We start from the raw sequence: 19,688 nt of genomic DNA, 5'->3' as shown, positions 1-19,688 counted from the left end.
ACTTGAAAACAAACCTGCACACAATATCAGAGTCCTTCTGACATACATCAGCAAAGCAATCTTTTATTCTCCCTCTTTTCCCCACTAAACCACACATCACCCACGCTTTTTCAGATAGGACAAAGAGCCAATGGCGGCAAAGTGTTTTACAAACTGCAGAACTATAACTGTGCAGGTGGGTGGAGTATGGACTTCAAAAGAAATGAGTAGGTTGAGACCTTGTTTCAAATGCCCATAATGAAGACAGTGATTCATGGGTTCCATGTGATAATGTCTATGCAAAAATGTCACCAAAAGAATTGCAGTTCTTTGCAGGAACATTATCACAGTGAACATGCGGGGGACAGCCCTGCAACCGCTAAAACCTTTTCTCCCAAAGGGAGCCTTGACCCCATATACATGGTCACTATATATAATGTTGCCACAACCTTTTCCTGGCGACATTATGTATGGCGACCATATGTATGGGGATAATATTACCAGATACTGATTCATGATACAATTCTGGTCTAGGCCCAACAAAAAGAGAAGGGTACAGTGTGTTATTGTTTCTACAATATGGAATCAATCCTCAACTGACCTGATTTTCCTCATCCTAGGCAGTCCTCTGAAGGTGGCTTTGCTGCAGTTACTGGAGAGAGATTGTGGAGGAACAGTGGGAGTTTTTCAGATATCAGCTTCAGGGTATCTTTTTGGGCTAGTGTCAGCTCAGGCCTTACTTGAATGGTGACTGCCAGGGAACCAGATCCTATCTCGGGAGGATAGCTCAGGGGCAACATGCTTGCCTTGGAAGCAAGACGACACTGAGCAACACCGGTTCGATCCCCGGGTCCGTGCTTAGAAACCTCAGGATATTAAGAGCGTTATAAATAACATATCATATATCATATCAGATATATCATTTGCAGTTGCATTTTAACTACAAATCAACTTCTCAACAAACAAACACATACATGTGTGGCTCATTAAGCGCGATTTGTGAAAATGATCTTCCATTCCACAATGAGTGTCATTTATTCAAAGTACCATGGGGATGCTATGCATGCCAACACCAAAACGGAGATATTAAAATCAGGTGCTCAGTCTGTAGGACAATTGCGCTGTCTGATCTTGTTGAATAACTCCTTGACACGGACGCACACATCCATATAATACATAGTGTTACGGAGTAAAGTGTTATGCATGCATGCGCGACCCGGGTCGAGGGCTGCGCATGCGCAGTTAATAAAGGGGAGCCCGTGCTCGGCAGTTGCCGCCGGGAACCCGTAGCAAGCAGAACTGTGTCTGAGTGCTCTTTAGGGTACGGAGGACTGGGGGCCTTACTACAGAGAGGACCCGAGGCTCAGATTACCCTAGAACCTTGGCAACGAGGACGCCGCTGAGTGGGGCGAGATGCTCAGAGTCTAACGGATTGATTTCTGAGCATTTTCTCGGCGCCCACTAGATGCGTCACCCGCGTGGTGCATGTGTGACCACCACCTTGTGTGCCGGACGGTTGCGGCCGCTCACGGGGTGCTCGTGCGCCATCTAGGGCAATTTTTGGGGCCTTTACAGGCTTTTCGAGGACATCATCATGTTCTTTGAGCAGTTTCAGGAAATTTAAAATCGCTTTTTGATTTTTGAAGCCTGTACAGGCATCTGATGGACTACTTCATGCACTGCGGGCGAATTCAAACAAAGAAAGAACATTTTTTTTCTTCACTCCAACATGGTAGAGCCCTTGCAGGGGATTGTCAGCAAGTGTAGTGGCTCTGGTGATTTTTAGGTGCCACCGGGGAACTAAAGGACAACTTTGTTTTCCACGTGTGCCCATCGTCTTCCTGGGCAAGTTGGGCCATCTCCAGGCCTCACCACCACATAGGCCTGCAGATGGCCCAACTTGCCCAGGAAGACGATGGGCACACGTCGAAAACAAAAAAACATGTGGAAAACATGTGGTGGTGAGGCCTGCGAATGTACTTCTCCCTGGTGATAGGGTAATTTTTCTGCGCCATCATCCTTGCACACCACGTCAAGGGTGGGGCACGCCTTGCACTGGGCCTCGTGCGGACAACTACGCCAGGACTGCCCGTTTCTCCTGGACGTCTTCGCAGACTTGCAACCTCTGTGGACATGAGAGGTGCCTGTGCGGTCCACAGCCATGGTTGACAACGCTGATGGCGCTCAAAGGGTTGGGGCCCCACCTCCATTTGATGCACAACCTCCTGTCAGGCCGATTCCCAGACAACAGGGCATGCTGGCGCCCATGCCAGAATTTGACATGACGGGCCCTCCATCGAAACTGGGCCCAAAGTGGCTCAAGAAGCTAGAAATGTACTTCAGGGCAACTGGGGAGACGGAGGACGATGCAAAGGTGGCGACGCTGCTGTATGCTGCTGGTTCAGAAGTCCACTGGATCTTTGATTCGCTGAACTCTCCTGCTGTCACGTACCAGGCTGTGAAGGACGCCCTCAAGGAACATTTCCTGCCCCTGGCGAACCAAGACTTTGATCGCTTCATGATGTGCAGTGAGAGTCAATATGAGGACGAGACACTTGATCACTTCTGCGGGAGACTGCGACACCTGGCTGACGTGTGCCAGTGGGAGAATGAAGAGGGCATGGTCAGGAACCAACTCATCCAAGGCTGCAGTTCGGGGAAGCTTCGACGCCAGGTGCTCCGCGAACCAGGGTTTACACTGACGCAGATCCTCAATATAGGCAGGTCTTATGAACTGTCTGACAGTCGTGCCACTAGAATGGAAGCCATCTCGCGGGGTCCTCGCAAACCCAACAGTAGTGGCCCGCACAAACAGAAAAGTGTGGCCGCTGTGGAACAGGACCTCCAGGAGCTCGACCTTGCTGAGGAGGAGGAATAGGAAGAGGTATTTTTCATATATCGAACATTGATTCCATCTCCAATAAGCGCTGGCAGCCCACGTGTGTGGTAGACATCTGTGAGACCCCCACCCCGGTTTTTATAGATACGGGTGCATCAGTGTGTGTAATAGCAACACCACACTATGAGGCACTGCCTGGACCACCAGCACTGGCTGAAACCAAAGCTAGAATATACTTGTTCAGGGGTGATCATCCACTTCAAGGGGCATTCACAACATCCATCACACACGCCAAAACCGCTCGATCAAGGCCAAGTTCTTTGTGACCGATGTCAGCCCGCATTCGCTTCCGAGTTGCGCCGCGTCTGTGGCACTGGACATAGTACACTTTGCACTCTTGGTGTCCCAAGTCGACATCGGTGTACCAAGTCGACATCCAAGGCGTCACCAAACAATTCGTAGACCTTTTTTAAAGGAGTGGGCAAGCTAAAAGGGGAAACAATCCGCCTACACATCGACGATTCGGTGAGACCAACAGCACTGAAGCACCGACACAGGCGCAGGCGGAGCAAGAACTCCAAAACCTTGTAGATCTAGACGTTATTGAGAGGTTGGAGGGCCCTACTTCATGGGTGTCTCCCATAGTCGTGGCGACCAAACCCAAGCAGCCGGGGGCAGTATTGCGTAGAGATGAGGCTGCCCAACAAGAGGGAACGCCACCTAACGCCAAATGATGTGGTGGGGGAGCTGCAGGGTGCCAAGGAGCTTGACCTGTGCTCAAGCTACCACAAGCTCGAGCTGCATACGGACTCCCGGTACATCACCACTTTCACCACATAATGGCTTGTACCAATACAAAAGGCTAAGTATCCGGATCTCCGCAGCCGCAGAGGTGTTTCAGAATGTGATCGGGGTGCCCTGGCTGGGATGCAGGGAGTGATCAACCTAAGCGATGACATCCTGGTTTATGCCTCCTCAGAAGCGGAGCACATGGTCAGGCTAGAGAAGGCGCTGGAGAGGATCTGTGATCTGGGGTTGACCCTGCATCGTGAGAAATGCGAGTTTTTGAAGGAGAGCATAGAGTTCTTCTGGTTCATTTTTCACTCCAGAGAGATCTCACCAGACCCACAGAAAGTGAGACACATTCGGGATGCCAGGCCCCCCCAAACACTCCCTCCGAAGTGCACATCTTCTTAGGAATGGTGAATTATTGTGGGAGATTTATCAAAAACCTGGCCTCCAAACTGCTCAGGGCACTCACAAAGAAGGAAGCCACTTGGACATGGTCTGCCGAGGAGCAGAATGCCTTTGGTGAGGAAACAATTGCCTTTTTTCGACCCAAAAAAGGAATCCGAGGTGGTTGTCGACGCCAGCCCCGTGGGACTAGGTGCAGTGCTACTTCAACCTAACCTTCAAGGGCAGATGCGCCCCATTGCGTATGCCAGTAAAGCTCTAACGGACACCGAGCAAAGGTATTCTCAAATTGAACGGGAAGCACTGGCAATATTGTGGGGCTGCAAGCACTTTCGAATCTACATCCTAGGCAAACCGGCCTTAGTCGTCACAGACCACATGCCCCTGAACCCCATCATGACAGGGGCATCCTCCAAACCACCCAGAGGATTGAGAGGTGGATGCTCACCCTCATGGAGTAAGGGGTGAGGCTACAGTACAGGCCAGGCACAAACAATCCAGCGGACTACCTGTCCCGCCATCCCAGGGGCAGCAGCTCGCAGACAGAGCACTCAGGAGGAGACTGTGCCGAGGTCATTCGGCATGTGGTGGAGGCAGACACGCGATAGCTCTGACACTGGAGGAGTTGGCCAAAGGCTCACGGGCCGACCGGTGTTTTCAGCTGATCCAAACCCCCATGGGCCGCAGGGACTGGACATCAGCCATGGCGGACAAGTCCCAGCGAGGAAAAGATACTCAACATGACCTACAGGCGCTATGGCGCACGTGTCACGAACTGTCTGTGTCCGATGAGGGCCTGTTATTGAGGGGGGGGCAGATTGTGATCCCGCATTCACTGGTGAACAGGGTGTTGGAATTAGCACACAGCGGCCATCAGGGCACAGCCAAGACAATGGCGCGACAGACCCAAAGTCTGGTTCCCAGATCTCAAAAGGAGGGTCGATGAGCATGTACACCGGTGCCTCTGGTGTCAAGCAGCCGCGCCAGTGGTCAAAGAACCTTGCATCGGGTCCATGGAGAGGAGCGACAAGCCCTGGGGTACTGTACATCCAGACTTCGGATCCACCGGTAGGGGCATGTACTTCCTAGTCCTCATTGACCAGTGGTCTCGCTATCCCGAGGTGGAGCTGGTGGAGTCCACAACCAGTGACCAAACCATTCAAGCGATGGACAAAATCTCTGCCACTGTTAGGGAGAATTCTCTGTAAAGGCTAATTTCCGAAACCTAGCAAGTACCCCAGCAGCTTTGCTGGATTTCTGGGGTTTATTTTTTTCTCCTGCTAAGAGTGAGACTCTTTTACTCCCTCTCAGACATGATTTGAGGTGTTCCTTTGTCTTTCCATGTGTTTTATGGGCTATGGGGTCTTTTACTCCATAGGGTCTCATGTGTTTTTGATGTGGGTTACACAGCACCCTCCGTGCCGTAACCCAGGGGTGTCGTAGCGACCCCCAAACATAGACTCCATACCCTGGGACTGACTACTGTCTCCCAGGGCATGTAAAGTCACCATTGGCTTTACTAGTCCCAAATTATGAACAGAAACCAGTACAAACCATCATATTGTGGAAGTACTGGTCGGGGCAATTCGATTGCCCCGGGGTCTGTTGTTCGAGGGGGCACGTCTCCGTCCCCCCTGATCGAGTTTTGGCTGGTGGCAGAGGATAATACTTTTTATATTCGACCGCGAATATATCTCTATGGAATTTTCCCATTGTTTGAGGCTACCGACTTTAATTATTTAATTCCTATAGCCTCGAACATGCTGCCGGTTTATTTATTTAATATTAATTCACCAGTTGGTTTTTTTTGCCAGAACTCGATTCTAAAGTGGCGTTTGTGTTCTCTTCTGTGACTCCAACCCAAGTCGAGCCCTTTGTTCCACTTTTTGGCGGGCTTCTCCACAGAAGCCTCCAAAAGTGGTGCCACTCTGTCTGGGTACCACAGGGGGTGCAGGAGGGGGTTTAGGCACCCTGGACCGAGTTGCCTTGGCAACTCAAGTCACACTCTTGTGTGATTGGCCAGCATGTTTGATTGACAGCTAGGCTGAATGAATGGGGGTTTGCTGCATAAAAGCAGGGCTTTGGGAACTGGAACTTCAGAAGTCGCCACAGGACCTAAGAATCCGAGGAGGGAGAAGCTGAGCCGACCTGAAACGACGACACCACCGGTGGAGCCCCGCTGTACCGTCTCACCACTTTTCTCGACGACAGAGGAGATCTCCAGTCCGGAGAGTCTTCTTCCTTTGACTGGTGGGGATAACCAGTTTTGCCTTCTTTTCACCTTCCTGGAGCATCTCGTGGCTGCCTTGCCCGTGCCAAGCACCCCGGCAACCGGAATACCACGGCTTACCACTACCGCAAAGAGAAGGTTAGTACCTTTTAACCGAAGAACTCCGCAGCTGGTTTCTTCCCTGGCAGTGCAACGACCTTCATATTTTCTCCACGGCGAGACCTCCTCTTCCTCTGGACGAAACACCGACTTGCACCCGCTGCCAGGAACAACTACCCCCGCTGGAGCCTCCTTCCCACTTAAGGTACTGTGTCCCGCCTGGCTTCCCTTGCGACAGATCGTTCGGGGTGACAGTAAAGCCTCGACTTTCTAACCTGGGCTGGCCTGGGACAACCTAGCTAACTTTTCCTGACTTTAATTTCATTCTTTGTGTGCGAGCTATCTACAAGACTCTTTGGGCATAACCCCACTGTGTGGACCTGGACCCCTTCTGCTTGCTCTCTCCAAGAGTGGGCCTTGCAATTGACTTCCTTGCTCTACAGTAGAACTCTGCCTATCCTGCCTTACTGTGGTTCTTTTAAAAGTATTGAAATTTGTGTGCTTCCATAACTCTGCCTTTTTCCCCTCCCTTTTTAATAACTTATTAGAGTGCCATCTTATGTTAAGCGCTCACCTCTGTCTGAAAATAAGTGGTGTTTCTCATTAAGACTTGTCTAATAAGTAATTAGGGTTGTTTATATAATAGTGACTGTGTGCTGAATTCACTTTTCTCATTGTGCTAGTGTTATCTACAAGTGTGTCTTTAAATAAATAACTATATACTTTTACACCAAAGCTCTGGTCAGTGCTTGCTTGTGCTACTGTATCTCTGTACCTATTGTGTATACTCTATATACTGCCTAACTCTTCTTGAGGGAAGTCTGACTGCTCAGCCACAGCTACCAAGTGAATCTGTGTGGTACAGACTGCTACCAAGTGGGTTTACTGCCAAACACCTGTAGTCTTAAATCTTTTGCAGTGGTCCCTAAGGGAACTGCACAGGTTTCTGCCTAACAGCCACCCATGGGTTTTCCCGGGTGTTGTGTTCGCACAATGGGCCCGTTTCAGGGCTGCCAGTTTGCTGCCTTCATGGACGAATGTGGGGTCACGCACAGGATGGTAACTCCAGGGTGGCCAAGAGCCAATGGGGAGGTTGAACGCTTTATGCAGACTCTAAACAAGGTGTTCTGGATCACTCCGGGGCAAAAGGGGGAATTGAGACAAAATCTGTACCAATTCCTCCGCAAGTATCGATCGACACCCCATCAGTCCACAGGGGTGGCCCCAGCGGAGGCCCTGTTCAACCAGTGCCTGAGAGGTTTAATAGCTGAAGCCGAGGGACGAGCTCCCAGGATCACTGAGGACCAAAGGACACTGGAAGAACGGCGAGTGCGCAATGAGCGCGAGAATGCTCGGAGACATCTGAAGCCGGCTAACATTGAAGTGGGGGGACACTGACCTTGCACGCAACCGGCACCCTGAAGGGAAGCTGTCCCTCAACTATGAGCTAGGGGTGTCACAGTATTAGTTTTATGACGGTACGATAACCTTATTACCAAATGACGGTATATCATGATTATCGCGGTATAGCAGGTGGAGTTAACTAATCTTAACAAATATTTTCTAAAAGGTCATAAATTGACAGATTTATCATCACAAACAAAACCAGGCACCCAGGGCCAGAAATGGGCTTTTCAACATACTTTCCACTGAAATGCCTTGCTTCCACCAAACACAAACACACGTGTGGAGAGAGGGTGGGGGGGCCTGCTGCAACTGGCAAAGCAAACTGAATAGCTTTTCTTAAGTGGTCATTTAGGCTTTTTGCTCCCCCACTGGCTACTGGTGAAGATGAACATGCTGCCATCTTGATAACCTGCATGCCACTGATCAATGGAGGCTGATGGTAGTATACGCTTGTGCGCATACACACACACACACGCATACTCTCTTTACGTTACAGCCTTTAGTTTACTTGCGGGCCAAAAGGTGTTCAGTATTCACGGACATGTTACCCTTTGGTATGGCAGCAGGGAATACCCACAGATGAGTGAATTTCGCAGTGTGACTTATTATATGTAAAGTCAATGATAGACCAGGGAAATCCCCCATTGCCATATGTTTAGGGAACATTATCCATTATAAACATATAAACCCCAAAGCCGCCACCCCAAAGTAAACCCTATTCCTTCATAGCACTGTATCTATTCTTCCTATTGCTAACATATTGATTTTGTGTCAGGCACGTGTGGCTTATGGAATGGCATTAAAAACTGCTCCAACTGAAACTACTTGGCAGACGGCACATCCAACAGTGCAAGACCAAGACTGCGCAGCACTTGCTTACTGCAGCCTTTCCAAATCCGATTGAAAAGCACACTTAACGGTATGAACGGTATAAACAATATGACGGTTATTATTGTTCAATTAAGTGGTTCACGGTATCTTACCGTGAACCACTTAATTGAACAATAATAACCGTCACATTGTTTATACCGGTATACCGTTTATACCGTTAAGTGTGCTTTTCAATCGGATTTGGAAAGGCTGCAGTAAGCAAGTGCTGCGCAGTCTTGGTCTTGCACTGTTGGATGTGCCGTCTGCCAAGTAGTTACAGTTGGAGCAGTTTTTAATGCCATTCCATAAATCACACGTGCCTGACATAAAATCAATATGTTAGCAATAGGAAGAATAAATACAGTGCTAAGAAGGAAAAGGGTTTACTTTGGGATGGCGGCTTTGGGGTTTATATATTTATAATGGATAATGTTTGCTAAACATATGACAATAGGGGATTTCCCTGGTTCTATTATTGAATTTACATATAATAAGTTACACTGTAAAATGTACTCATCTCTGTGGGTATTCCCTGCTGCCATACCAAAGGGTAACATGTCCGTGATTACTGAACACCTTTTGGCCCGCAAGTAAACTAAAGGCTGTAACGTAAAGAGAGAGAGTGAGTGTGTGTGAGAGTGTGAGTGTGAGTGTGAGTGAGTGAGTGTGTGTGTGTGTGTGTGTGTATGCGCACAAGCGTATACTACCATCAGCCTCCATTGAGCTGTGGCATGCAGGTTATCAAGATGACAACATGTTCATCTTCACCAGTAGCCAGTCGGGGAGCTAAAAGCCTAAATGACCACTTAAGGAAAGCTATTCAGTTTGCTTTGCTAGTCGCAGCAGGGCCCCCCCCTCCTCTCCACACGTGTGTTTGGTGGAAGCAAGGGGTGGCATTTCAGTGGAAAGTATGTTGAAAAGCCCAATTCTGGCCCTGGGTGCCTGATTTTGTTTGTGATGATAAATCTGACAATGTATGACCTTTTAGAAAATATTTGTAAGATTAGTTAACATCACCTGCTATACCGCGATAACCATGATATACCGTCATTTGGCAAGAAGGTTATCATACCGTCATAAAACTAATACCGTGACACCCCTACGTTATACCGTTACATCCCTACTATGAGCCCACCCCCATGGGCATGACTCATGTCAACGGGTCGATTGTGACGGCATCTGACATGAGAGGGACGATCACGAGGAACTCTTCCTTCTTTAAGAAGGAAGACACTCGGGATACCCCGGATGAAACTCGTGAGTGCAGGGCAACAACCTACACCTCCGGCGCAGCACCAGGGCTCGAAGAAGACACCAGGGATCCTGCACCAGAGGAACCGCCCCGTGACTCGGGCAGAGAGGAGGGACACTACCCCCGCTGCGAAGGACGAAGATGTCCCACCAGGTTCAAGGGCTACATTCTGGACCGAGTTCCTGAGGGCCAGATGGACAGTAACTGCCCACTTTGGGCCATATCTTAGTTTGTAGCTGTGTACTGATGTGTGTGTCACGTTGACACCTTAAGTTAATTTATTAAAATGTTTGTTATGAAAAAGGAGGGTTGTTATAGAATAAAGTGTTATGCACACATGCGCGACCTGGGGCGAGGGCCGCGCATGCGCAGTAAATAAAGGGGAGCCTGTGCTCGGCAGTTGCTGCCAGGAACCCATAGCAAGCAGACCTGTGTCCGAGTGCTCTTTGAGGTACGGGTGCCTGGGGGCCTTACTATGGATGGGACCCGGGGCTCAGATTACCCTATAACACATAGTATAGTTGCACAGTTCAGCCTGTCTCTGCATTATTTTAATAAAACACACTGAACTATTAAAGCTAGCATATGGTAAAGGTATTCTCACGTGTAAAAGATCATTCAAAGTCAGGTGGCTTACAAGCTGGTAGACATTAAGGTAGCAATTATTAAATGTACACAATTTTCCAGTCATATTTGCTGTAGTAGGCCCAAAGAAAAGTGAACATCTTCACAGAAGCCTGGTGGATGCCCTACTCACCTTGCACCCTTAACAAGAGGCTATCTGGGGGTCGATCCTCAGGCTTCTCTAGGAGGTTGTGACTCTCCCTTCATCAGTACAAAGTACTCTCTAAAATGGACTGGCTTCTTGCAGCCTTCCGCCTCTGCTTCTCTCTCTCGTCAAGCCTGTGTGTAGCTGTGCTTCAGGCTGTCTCGCTAGAACCATCAGGTGGGCTGTCACTCAGCTGGATCTTGCTTTTATCTGCTGGGTGAGTTGCCTCGTGCACTCTTGGCACACTGTGTGCCTATCTCTTCGCCTTTCATGGGTTGGTTGTCACTCAAGCTGAGTCCGTCTCTTCTTTGACTGGCTGTCTCTGACTAGGTGGCTGTGTGACTGCACTCTCTCAGGATGGGTGTCTACCCCCCCAGCACCTGCTATCTCTGCTGGTGTCTCTCCCTGGGTGGCCCCAGGCGGTCTCTGCACTCTCTCAGGATGGGTGTCTACCCCCCAGCACCTGCTATCTCTGCTGGTGCCTCTCCCTGGGTGACCCGAGGCTGTCTCTGCACTCTCTCAGGATGGGTGTCTACCCCCCAGCACCTGCTATCTCTGCTGGTGTCTCTCCCTGGGTGACCCCAGGCTGTCTCTGCACTCTCTCAGGATGGGTGTCTACCCCCCAGCACCTGCTATCTCTGCTGGTGTCTCTCCCTGGGTGACCCCAGGCTGTCTCTGCACTCTCAGGATGGGCGTCTACCCCCCAGCACCTGCTACCTCTGCTGGTGTCTCTCCCTGGGTGGCCTCAGGTGGTCTCTGCACTCCCTCAGGATGGGTGTCTACCCCCCAGCACCTGCTATCTCTGCTGTGTCTCTCCCTGGGTGACCCCAGGCTGTCTCTGCACTCTCTCAGGATGGGTGTCTACCCCCCAGCACCTGCTATCTCTGCTGTGTCTCTCCCTGGGTGACCCCAGGCTGTCTCTGCACTCTCTCAGGATGGGTGTCTACCCCCCCAGCACCTGCTATCTCTGCTGTGTCTCTCCCTGGGTGACCCCAGGCTGTCTCTGCACTCTCTCAGGATGGGTGTCTACCCCCCAGCACCTGCTATCTCTGCTGTGTCTCTCCCTGGGTGACCCCAGGCTGTCTCTGCACTCTCTCAGGATGGGTGTCTACCCCCCAGCACCTGCTATCTCTGCTGTGTCTCTCCCTGGGTGACCCCAGGCTGTCTCTGCACTCTCAGGATGGGCGTCTACCCCCCAGCACCTGCTACCTCTGCTGGTGTCTCTCCCTGGGTGGCCTCAGGCGGTCTCTGCACTCCCTCAGGATGGGTGTCTACCCCCCAGCACCTGCTATCTCTGCTGGTGTCTCTCCCTGGGTGACCCCAGGCTGTCTCTGCACTCTCTCAGGATGGGTGTCTACCCCCCAGCACCTGCTATCTCTGCTGGTGTCTCTCCCTGGGTGACCCCAGGCTGTCTCTGCACTCTCAGGATGGGCGTCTACCCCCCAGCACCTGCTACCTCTGCTGGTGTCTCTCCCTGGGTGGCCTCAGGCGGTCTCTGCACTCCCTCAGGATGGGTGTCTACCCCCCAGCACCTGCAATCTCTGCTGTGTCTCTCCCTGGGTGACCCCAGGCTGTCTCTGCACTCTCTCAGGATGGGTGTCTACCCCCCAGCACCTGCTATCTCTGCTGTGTCTCTCCCTGGGTGACCCCAGGCTGTCTCTGCACTCTCTCAGGATGGGTGTCTACCCCCCCAGCACCTGCTATCTCTGCTGTGTCTCTCCCTGGGTGACCCCAGGCTGTCTCTGCACTCTCTCAGGATGGGTGTCTACCCCCCAGCACCTGCTATCTCTGCTGTGTCTCTCCCTGGGTGACCCCAGGCTGTCTCTGCACTCTCTCAGGATGGGTGTCTACCCCCCAGCACCTGCTATCTCTGCTGTGTCTCTCCCTGGGTGACCCCAGGCTGTCTCTGCACTCTCAGGATGGGCGTCTACCCCCCAGCACCTGCTACCTCTGCTGGTGTCTCTCCCTGGGTGGCCTCAGGCGGTCTCTGCACTCCCTCAGGATGGGTGTCTACCCCCCAGCACCTGCTATCTCTGCTGGTGTCTCTCCCTGGGTGACCCCAGGCTGTCTCTGCACTCTCTCAGGATGGGTGTCTACCCCCCAGCACCTGCTATCTCTGCTGGTGTCTCTCCCTGGGTGACCCCAGGCTGTCTCTGCCAGTTGCCTCTCACACTGTCAGGCCGGGTGTCTCTGTCTCCTCTGCCAGCCCGTGCCCCTTTATCTCTCTATTTCTCTCGGGCTGGCTGGCTGCCACCCTGGCCCCCTCTACCCTGGCACGAGTGATCTCGGGCAGCCAGGCTCCTTCTCTCCCCTGCGCTCTCTGGACCCGGCCAGCCCAAGCCAGGTGTGAAACTTCTACCCACGCTGGTCACGTGCATGTACGGGCCAATGGCGGCCGGGCCGCGCCAGAACCTCTCGGGACTTGTAGTCCGCCAAAGGCTGTGAGCTTTCACTTATTTCCGCCCCGAAGGGACCGCCCCACATTTCTAACTCAAATGGGACGCCTGGAGTAGCTGTACACGGAGGCAGTTTTGAATCTGCGTTGCAAGCCTCGATTTCGATCTGGAGCTCCATCTTCTCCATGATTCAGCCAATAGCAGTGCACCATCCCTCCAAGTGATTTATTGCCATACAACCATCACGTGATTCCAGTCAGGCGCTGCGATTGGTCAAGAAACTCGTGTGCTGTTACCGAGCAACAGAAGCCGGAACGGGGGCCGAGAAGCCCAAAAATATGCGCGCTGAAGGCGGAGCGAAGCCGAGCCGGTGAGAGACGCGGGGGGGGGAATAGGCGGGGCGCCGGGGGAGGCGCAGTGCTGTGGACCTCTGGCTCCCCCCTGAAGACAGGGCCACCTCCCTCACCTCTGCCCCTGTGTCAAGGCGTGGCTTCTCCTCTTGTGACTGTGGATACCTGTAACCTGCGCCGCCGTCATGGCGGCCACTTTGGGGTATTCACACATGTACTACAGAAATAGGAGGGGAAGGCCAGACTCACAGAGCGGACCCCCGGGGTTTTGAGCTTGCGCCTGGGGCCCCCTGCACGTGGTCACTTGATCCACTGGGTCTTGGGACACAGGGAGGCTTACTCTAACCTGAGCTCTGTCTGGGACTATAAGTCCTACTACCCTGAACGTGTTCTTGGCACTTACCCTTGAATTTCTTTTTGTGGCTCTTTTGGGGGCGGGGGGGGGGGAGTTTTATCAGATCGTGCACCCTCCTTATCTTTGTGCCTTTTCCCCTCCTCCTGCTTGCCAGGCAGGGCAGTTTCTAGTCCATTTGGTGCCCAGGGCGAAACACTAAATTGCGCCCCCCCTCACCCCAGCACGCTCGGCATGCGCGCCGCTCCTAAACTATACCCTGCGGTTAAGTAACTCCTACCCAACATCAATAAATCAGTGTTATACACATGAAACAGGTTTTATTGCATTGTGATTCAAGAACTGCTTATTAAAATAGCATCTTATTTTTCTAACAATTACTGTCTATTTTAATTTCTTGTATGTGTGACTTATAAAAGCACATCATTTGCTTTTTGGACCCTTGGCTTCTCTGGTCCTTGATTCGTCGCTCTCCTCCGTTCCTTGGCTCCCTTGCATGCCTGCCAGGTATTGCCATGTCCTTCATGACACTGAGCCAGCACAGACATTTCCTGTTAATTGCTAAGACTAGTATTTGTGTTCTTCCAATTATAAGTATGGGCCTAGAAGGACCTCCATGCAAAGTGAAAATTCAGGACATACTCATGGCGTCACGAATGGCATGGGCCCCCCACTTGGCAGCAAGGCCCTTGTGAGTTGCTCTGCTTTTCTGTCACCCCTCTGGTCCTTGACTCCCTTGTGAGTCACTCTTTTCTGCTCAGTCGCCCTTCTGGTCTTGGGGAACATGGTTGATCGTTCTCCTCTGGTCCTTGGTTCATATGACCCATCACCCCTCTGGTTATTGGCTCCCTCATGAGTTGCACCTCTAGTTAATCACTCCTCGCATTTTGATGTAATCATAAAATACCTGGGTGGTTACCGAGGATAATTTTTGGCAAAATAAGGGAAGAATAGTGGATTTGCAATGCATCCGCTTGTACTCCCCCAAGTGAACAAGCCAAGTACCGATGCTACGGCAGTATTTGCGAAAGGACTCAGTCATCTGGTTCACGCTAGAGTTCTCCTGTCAATATACTGAGCAGGAAGGAAACTCTTTCAGCTCTCTTTAATCAAGCCTTAACATCAAACGTTGCACTCAAAGTGCATGCCAGTGTTTTTTCAAAGCAGTCTTCTGAGAGTTAATGACTTAATTTGAGCTGGAACCACTACTGGTGTAGTAAAAATGTCTTAACCAGGTCTGCTTTCAGCCAATCGATGTATAAGCACTGTGAGTGTCCATCAGCGCAGTCCTGTTAAAAAAAACATTGGCAAAGCCAACAGTTTTTGGCTTGTGTATACGTTTTAGGCTTTGGGTGTTTAACCTTTCTTTGCACACTTTACTAGGGGATTATCAATTGGGCAGGCTGCTTGTAGGACAAATTGAAATTGAATTCAGGTGCAGCCTGATGCTATGTGTGTGGGGGCACCATCAGTCATCCCAGGTCGCACATTGGCTTTCAACACTGTTGACTATGGGGCATTACTAAAGGTTATATTCATCAACATGGAAAACTAGGGGCTACTTTTTAAAGTGGGTTTCATCTCCCTAAAATGGATGCTCAATTCGCGCAGATGCATCCTCTCAAGCTCGGACCGCAATACTGTGGAGTAGATCATGGTGTGTCCCAGGGGTCAATAACAACCATGCTATTCAACATGCATATTTTAAGTGAAATCATTCAAAGACTGAATTTTAGTGGATAAGTGTTCACCTTCTTTTACTTATTCAAAATGTAACTGTTTTTTTTTCTTTGACATGCTCACAGAGGTAATCCGCATTTATTTATTTTTCTCCGTTCACTTCTAGATTCTGCTTGAAATGGATGCACCCTTGTCTTGGGGGAACAAAATGCACCCAGTACGGTCCTTTCAAACTGTACAATCTGAAACTGACAAAAAGCCAACATCTTGTGAGTTTCATACAGTATTTCAGGCCCTGGTTGCTTTCGATTTTTACCAGCGAAATTAGCTTTCCGCCTTCTATTTTGCCTCCACTACAAATCATTGTACATGCTACAACAGGCCACAAAAAGCGGACTAAACATCTTCATGCTAGCGAGGACCGTCTCCGGGCACTTAAGAAATCGTGCCCTGTAAACACGAGGGCAATGGAGGGGGAAGGGAGTCTTTATGCCTGGGTACAGGGCAGTTTCTAGTCCATAGGCTGCGGTCCCAAGCCCATAAAAGGAAGTTAACTCCTAACATGATTGAAAAAGGAGTTAACTTCCCCGTGGCTTATTGTTTCTTCACTTCACCCGCTGTGGCGCCGAGTCTGATAGTGACCCCTGCTGCGAATGAAATTTAGCAGCAGGGGTCCTGGCGCCGCAGCGGGGATTGAAATGAAGAAGGCTGAAGGGCAGGGAATGTCAAATGGAGGTCGTTTGTGCACGATTGCTCGAGTAGCTGATGTGCTCACGTTAGGTGGCGGGGCAGGCACCTAACGTGAGCACATCAGAGGCAGCGCCAGCACTTGCTGTCTCTACTCGAGCAATCGTGCACAACCCAAGGCAATTGAGCTCGCCGCATGCGCCCCCAGGGCAAGTCGAGCTGTCACCAGTGTGGGCTATTGCGCCCCCGGGGCGATTGCGCCCTGGGCGGTCGCCCGCCTCGCCCGGGCCAAGAAACGGGCCTGTTGCCAGGAGTAGTCTTGTCCTTATTGCACCCTGTGTGTGACACCCATAAATCTGCTGCAATGGCTCCCTTCTTGGGATCTAACTCCTTTGGGTCAGCCAAGTGGTGCTTAAGCTCAGGGGAACAAGATGCAAAAATATGTTCAAGCATGACAAGACATATCAGACCCTCAAAGGTGGAGACCTTATAGCCTTCAACCTAGCCAGTCAAGTTCTTTAAGGAATCGGTAACATAGGACACCCAAGTGTTACCCTCTTTCTTTTTGTAATCTCTGAATCTTTTTTTTTATTATTTCAATTTTATTGAGATTTCAAAAATAGTAAAGAAACACGGTACCGAACATTTTTTGGAGATTCAGCATAATAACCTTTTATACAAATAGTTGGTATGCATTCTCTAACAGTGAAAACTTAACATGTTCACCGTGATTTCCCCACCCTCCCCGAAAAAGGTAGTTCTCCATAACACATACATTCAAGGCTACATTTACCCATTCACTTTTGCTTAGTACATTTGGAGACTTCCATTTCATTACCAAGATATCGTGTGCTATTAACAAGAGGTGAGCTGCCAGGCCCCTAATTCTATTCCATTCATTTACACATCTCTAGAACCCAAATAGAATGAGAAAAGCGTCTGCAGTTCTCTGAATGCCATCAAGGTCTTTGACCCACCCAAGGACTTTGTCCCAGTAGACCCTAATACTGGGGGCACCCCGCCACATGTGCCAATAATCGATGATTTCACCACTGTTACGCCAGCACAGCGGGCTCATCGACTGGAACATCCAGGAGAGCTTGTGCGGGTCGTATTGCCACCTGTGCAATAATTTGATGGCATGGAGTTTATATTGACTAGACATGGAGACTTGGCAGGCGGCCCTGCACATTCTTCCCCACACGCCCGAGTCGATGTCAACACCTAAATCCTTCTCCCATCTACCCTTCAAAGATACAGTGGATCCCTTCCATGCTTCGATCAACTTTCCATACATGGCAGAAATCAGATCCTTCATTTCTGTCCTAGAGTTCAAAAGCATTTCAAAGGGGGTAAGATCCCTGTTTATCTTATCCCTCCAGTCGTCCCTTGTCGGGATGCCCTTAACCTGCAGGAACTGGAAGATAGGTAGGGGGCCGGATCTAATGCCTGTTCTAATTCTGATATTGCAATGAAGGAGCCATTTCTCCAAAATTGGCCCGCTCTCTCCAGCCCGGCCTCAAACCATGCTTGGTATCTCTCTATGTCGGGGATGTCTTCTCTATGTCGGGGATGTCTTCTCTATGTCGGGGGTGTCTTCTCTATGTCGGGGATGTCTTCTCTATGTCGGGGATGTCTTCTCTAATGCCCGGGGCCCATACGTGACTCTGGGGGGGGTGGCCATGAGGTAAAGTTCTGCATGTTGCTTCTCTCCCTCCCTATTTCCAAGATAGTTCCCAACATCGGGTGGTCTCTCAGTCTCTTCAAAAGTTTTTTTCTTGGAACCTATAACCATTCAGAAACAGTTGCCGGATTTAAGTAGTAATTATCAATAGCAATCCGTTGGGATTCCTTATGATTCCTTAGATGGGGGATCAGAATTTGTAGCTGGGCAGCCTCATAGTACTACCTCAAATCTAGGAAGCCTACTCCACCCTTGTCCTTAGGTAACGTCAGGGTGTTATAGGCAATCCTGGTTTTCTTCCCATGCCAAAGAAACCATACAATAGCCCTTCTGACCTCATTAAAAAGGGTTTTGACATTTCGATAGGGGGCATATGAAAGGGATAAAGAAAACTGCGGAGACAAACCATTTTAATCACATTGAGCCTTCCCAACCCGGATATTGTCAATTTGTCCCATTTGGCAAGGTCTGCGTGGAAGCTCAGGAGGAGGGAGGGGAAGTTGGCTTCATATAGATCACTTATGTTCCTCATGATTTGTATGCCCAGGTATTTTAATTTAACATGTTCTACCATAAGACCCAGGGGGGCAAATCTATTTGTGTCTGCTTGTGTGGTTTCATGCAGGGGGAATAATATGGACTTTGCCTTGTTTATTTTAAAGCTAGGGAGTTCTCCGTATTTGCCAATTAGTTGGACTTCTCTGGGTATAGAAATTGTGGGATTTGAAATATGCAGAAGTAAGTCATCAGCGTATAGGGCCACCTTGTACTTGGTGCCTCCCAGTTGTAGTCCCTCTACCTGACAGTCCTCCCTTAATCTTTGGGCTAGGGGTTCTAGTGAGCGGGCAAAGAGTATGGCTGAAAGGGGGCATCCCTGTCTTTTACCCCTGCCTAGTTCGAGCCAGCAGGAATATTCTCCATTCACAAAGACAGAGGCCTTGGGGGGGATGTACACATTGCTTGGATCCCTCTCCTAAATTTCAGGCCTCTCACCACCTTGCGAAGGACTGCCATTAAGAAACCCCATTCAGGCCTGTCAAAAGCCTTCTCTGCATCGGCTGAGAAAAGGACAGGATCGTTGGCCATCCTCTGGGATTCATTAATTAGATGTAGGGTCTTTCTCATCGTGTCAGCTCCCTGTCTGCCCAGTATAAAGCCCACTTGATCTGGATGTATTAGGTGAGACATGAGCCTCTCCAACCTGACGGCAAGGACCGTGGTATAGATTTTGGCGTCCACATTCAATAAGGATATGGGGCGGTATGAACCACATTGCTTGGGATCCCTCCCCTCCTTGGGGATTACCGAGACAAGGGCTCGAACGAAGGAGTCCGGGGGCCCTTCCAGTCTCGAGAATCTCATTAAAGAGTTCCACCAGAAAAGGGAGAAGAGAGGCAAGGAAAGATGTATAGAATCCGGAAGTATAGCTGTCCTCCCCTGGGGCTTTACCTAGTGATAGTCTCTTGACTGCATTCATGATTTCTTGTTCTGTTATCCGGCCTTCTAAGTAAAGTCATTCATCGCAAGAGAGTTTTGGCATATTGACCGAAGACAGGTATCCCTCAACAACGGGCAGGTTGGTGCCCATCTCTGATCTGTATAGAGCCTCATGGAAGGAGGCAAACATTTCTGGGATTTCGGACTTTGTTGCGGTTTGGGGGCTCTCTGGCTTCTCTATCTCCAAAACTTTCCATTCTGCCTGTTGCTCTCGTAGTCTAGCGGCTAACAGTGCATCCGCCTTGTCTCCCTTCTCAGAAATCTTCTGTTTCAGAAGTTGCAATTTACGGACTATCTGCCCATGTTCCAGAAGACGGAACTCTTCCCTTTTCATTTTAGCCTCCAAGATCTTATTAGCACTCCCACTTTCATCCCTCCTCACTTCTCCATCTAGGAGGCAGAT

The 19,688-nt window shown here is 50.2% G+C and overlaps 2 protein-coding genes across 4 annotated transcripts in view; one reads left to right on the top strand and one right to left on the bottom strand.

Annotated features, from left to right (window-relative positions):
- The window catches only part of SLC25A21 (solute carrier family 25 member 21), a 991,659-nt gene extending 978,648 nt beyond the window's left edge, over positions 1-13,011 (bottom strand). Inside the window, exons 1-2 of one of the 3 annotated variants that reach the window (XM_069638416.1) lie at positions 11,849-13,011; positions 10,628-11,439 (exon numbers count right to left, since the gene is read on the bottom strand). The gene's annotated coding sequence lies outside the window, so the exon portion shown is untranslated. Of the gene's footprint in view, positions 1-10,627 lie in introns of all 3 variants that reach the window. The other 2 variants (XM_069638417.1, XM_069638415.1) reach the window with 2 other exon arrangements.
- A 301-nt stretch (positions 13,012-13,312) lies between these two features.
- The window catches only part of MIPOL1 (mirror-image polydactyly 1), a 1,528,730-nt gene continuing 1,522,354 nt past the window's right edge, over positions 13,313-19,688 (top strand). The window contains exon 1 of the mRNA XM_069638413.1: positions 13,313-13,405. The gene's annotated coding sequence lies outside the window, so the exon portion shown is untranslated. The remainder of the gene's footprint in view (positions 13,406-19,688) is intronic.

The sequence above is a fragment of the Ambystoma mexicanum genome, chromosome 14 (genome assembly GCF_040938575.1).
Source record: "Ambystoma mexicanum isolate Mex_15411 chromosome 14, UKY_AmexF1_1, whole genome shotgun sequence".
Lineage (NCBI taxonomy): Eukaryota > Metazoa > Chordata > Amphibia > Caudata > Ambystomatidae > Ambystoma > Ambystoma mexicanum.
Note: the sequence above shows the minus strand (reverse complement) of the source record. Positions and strands in the feature narration are given on the sequence as shown.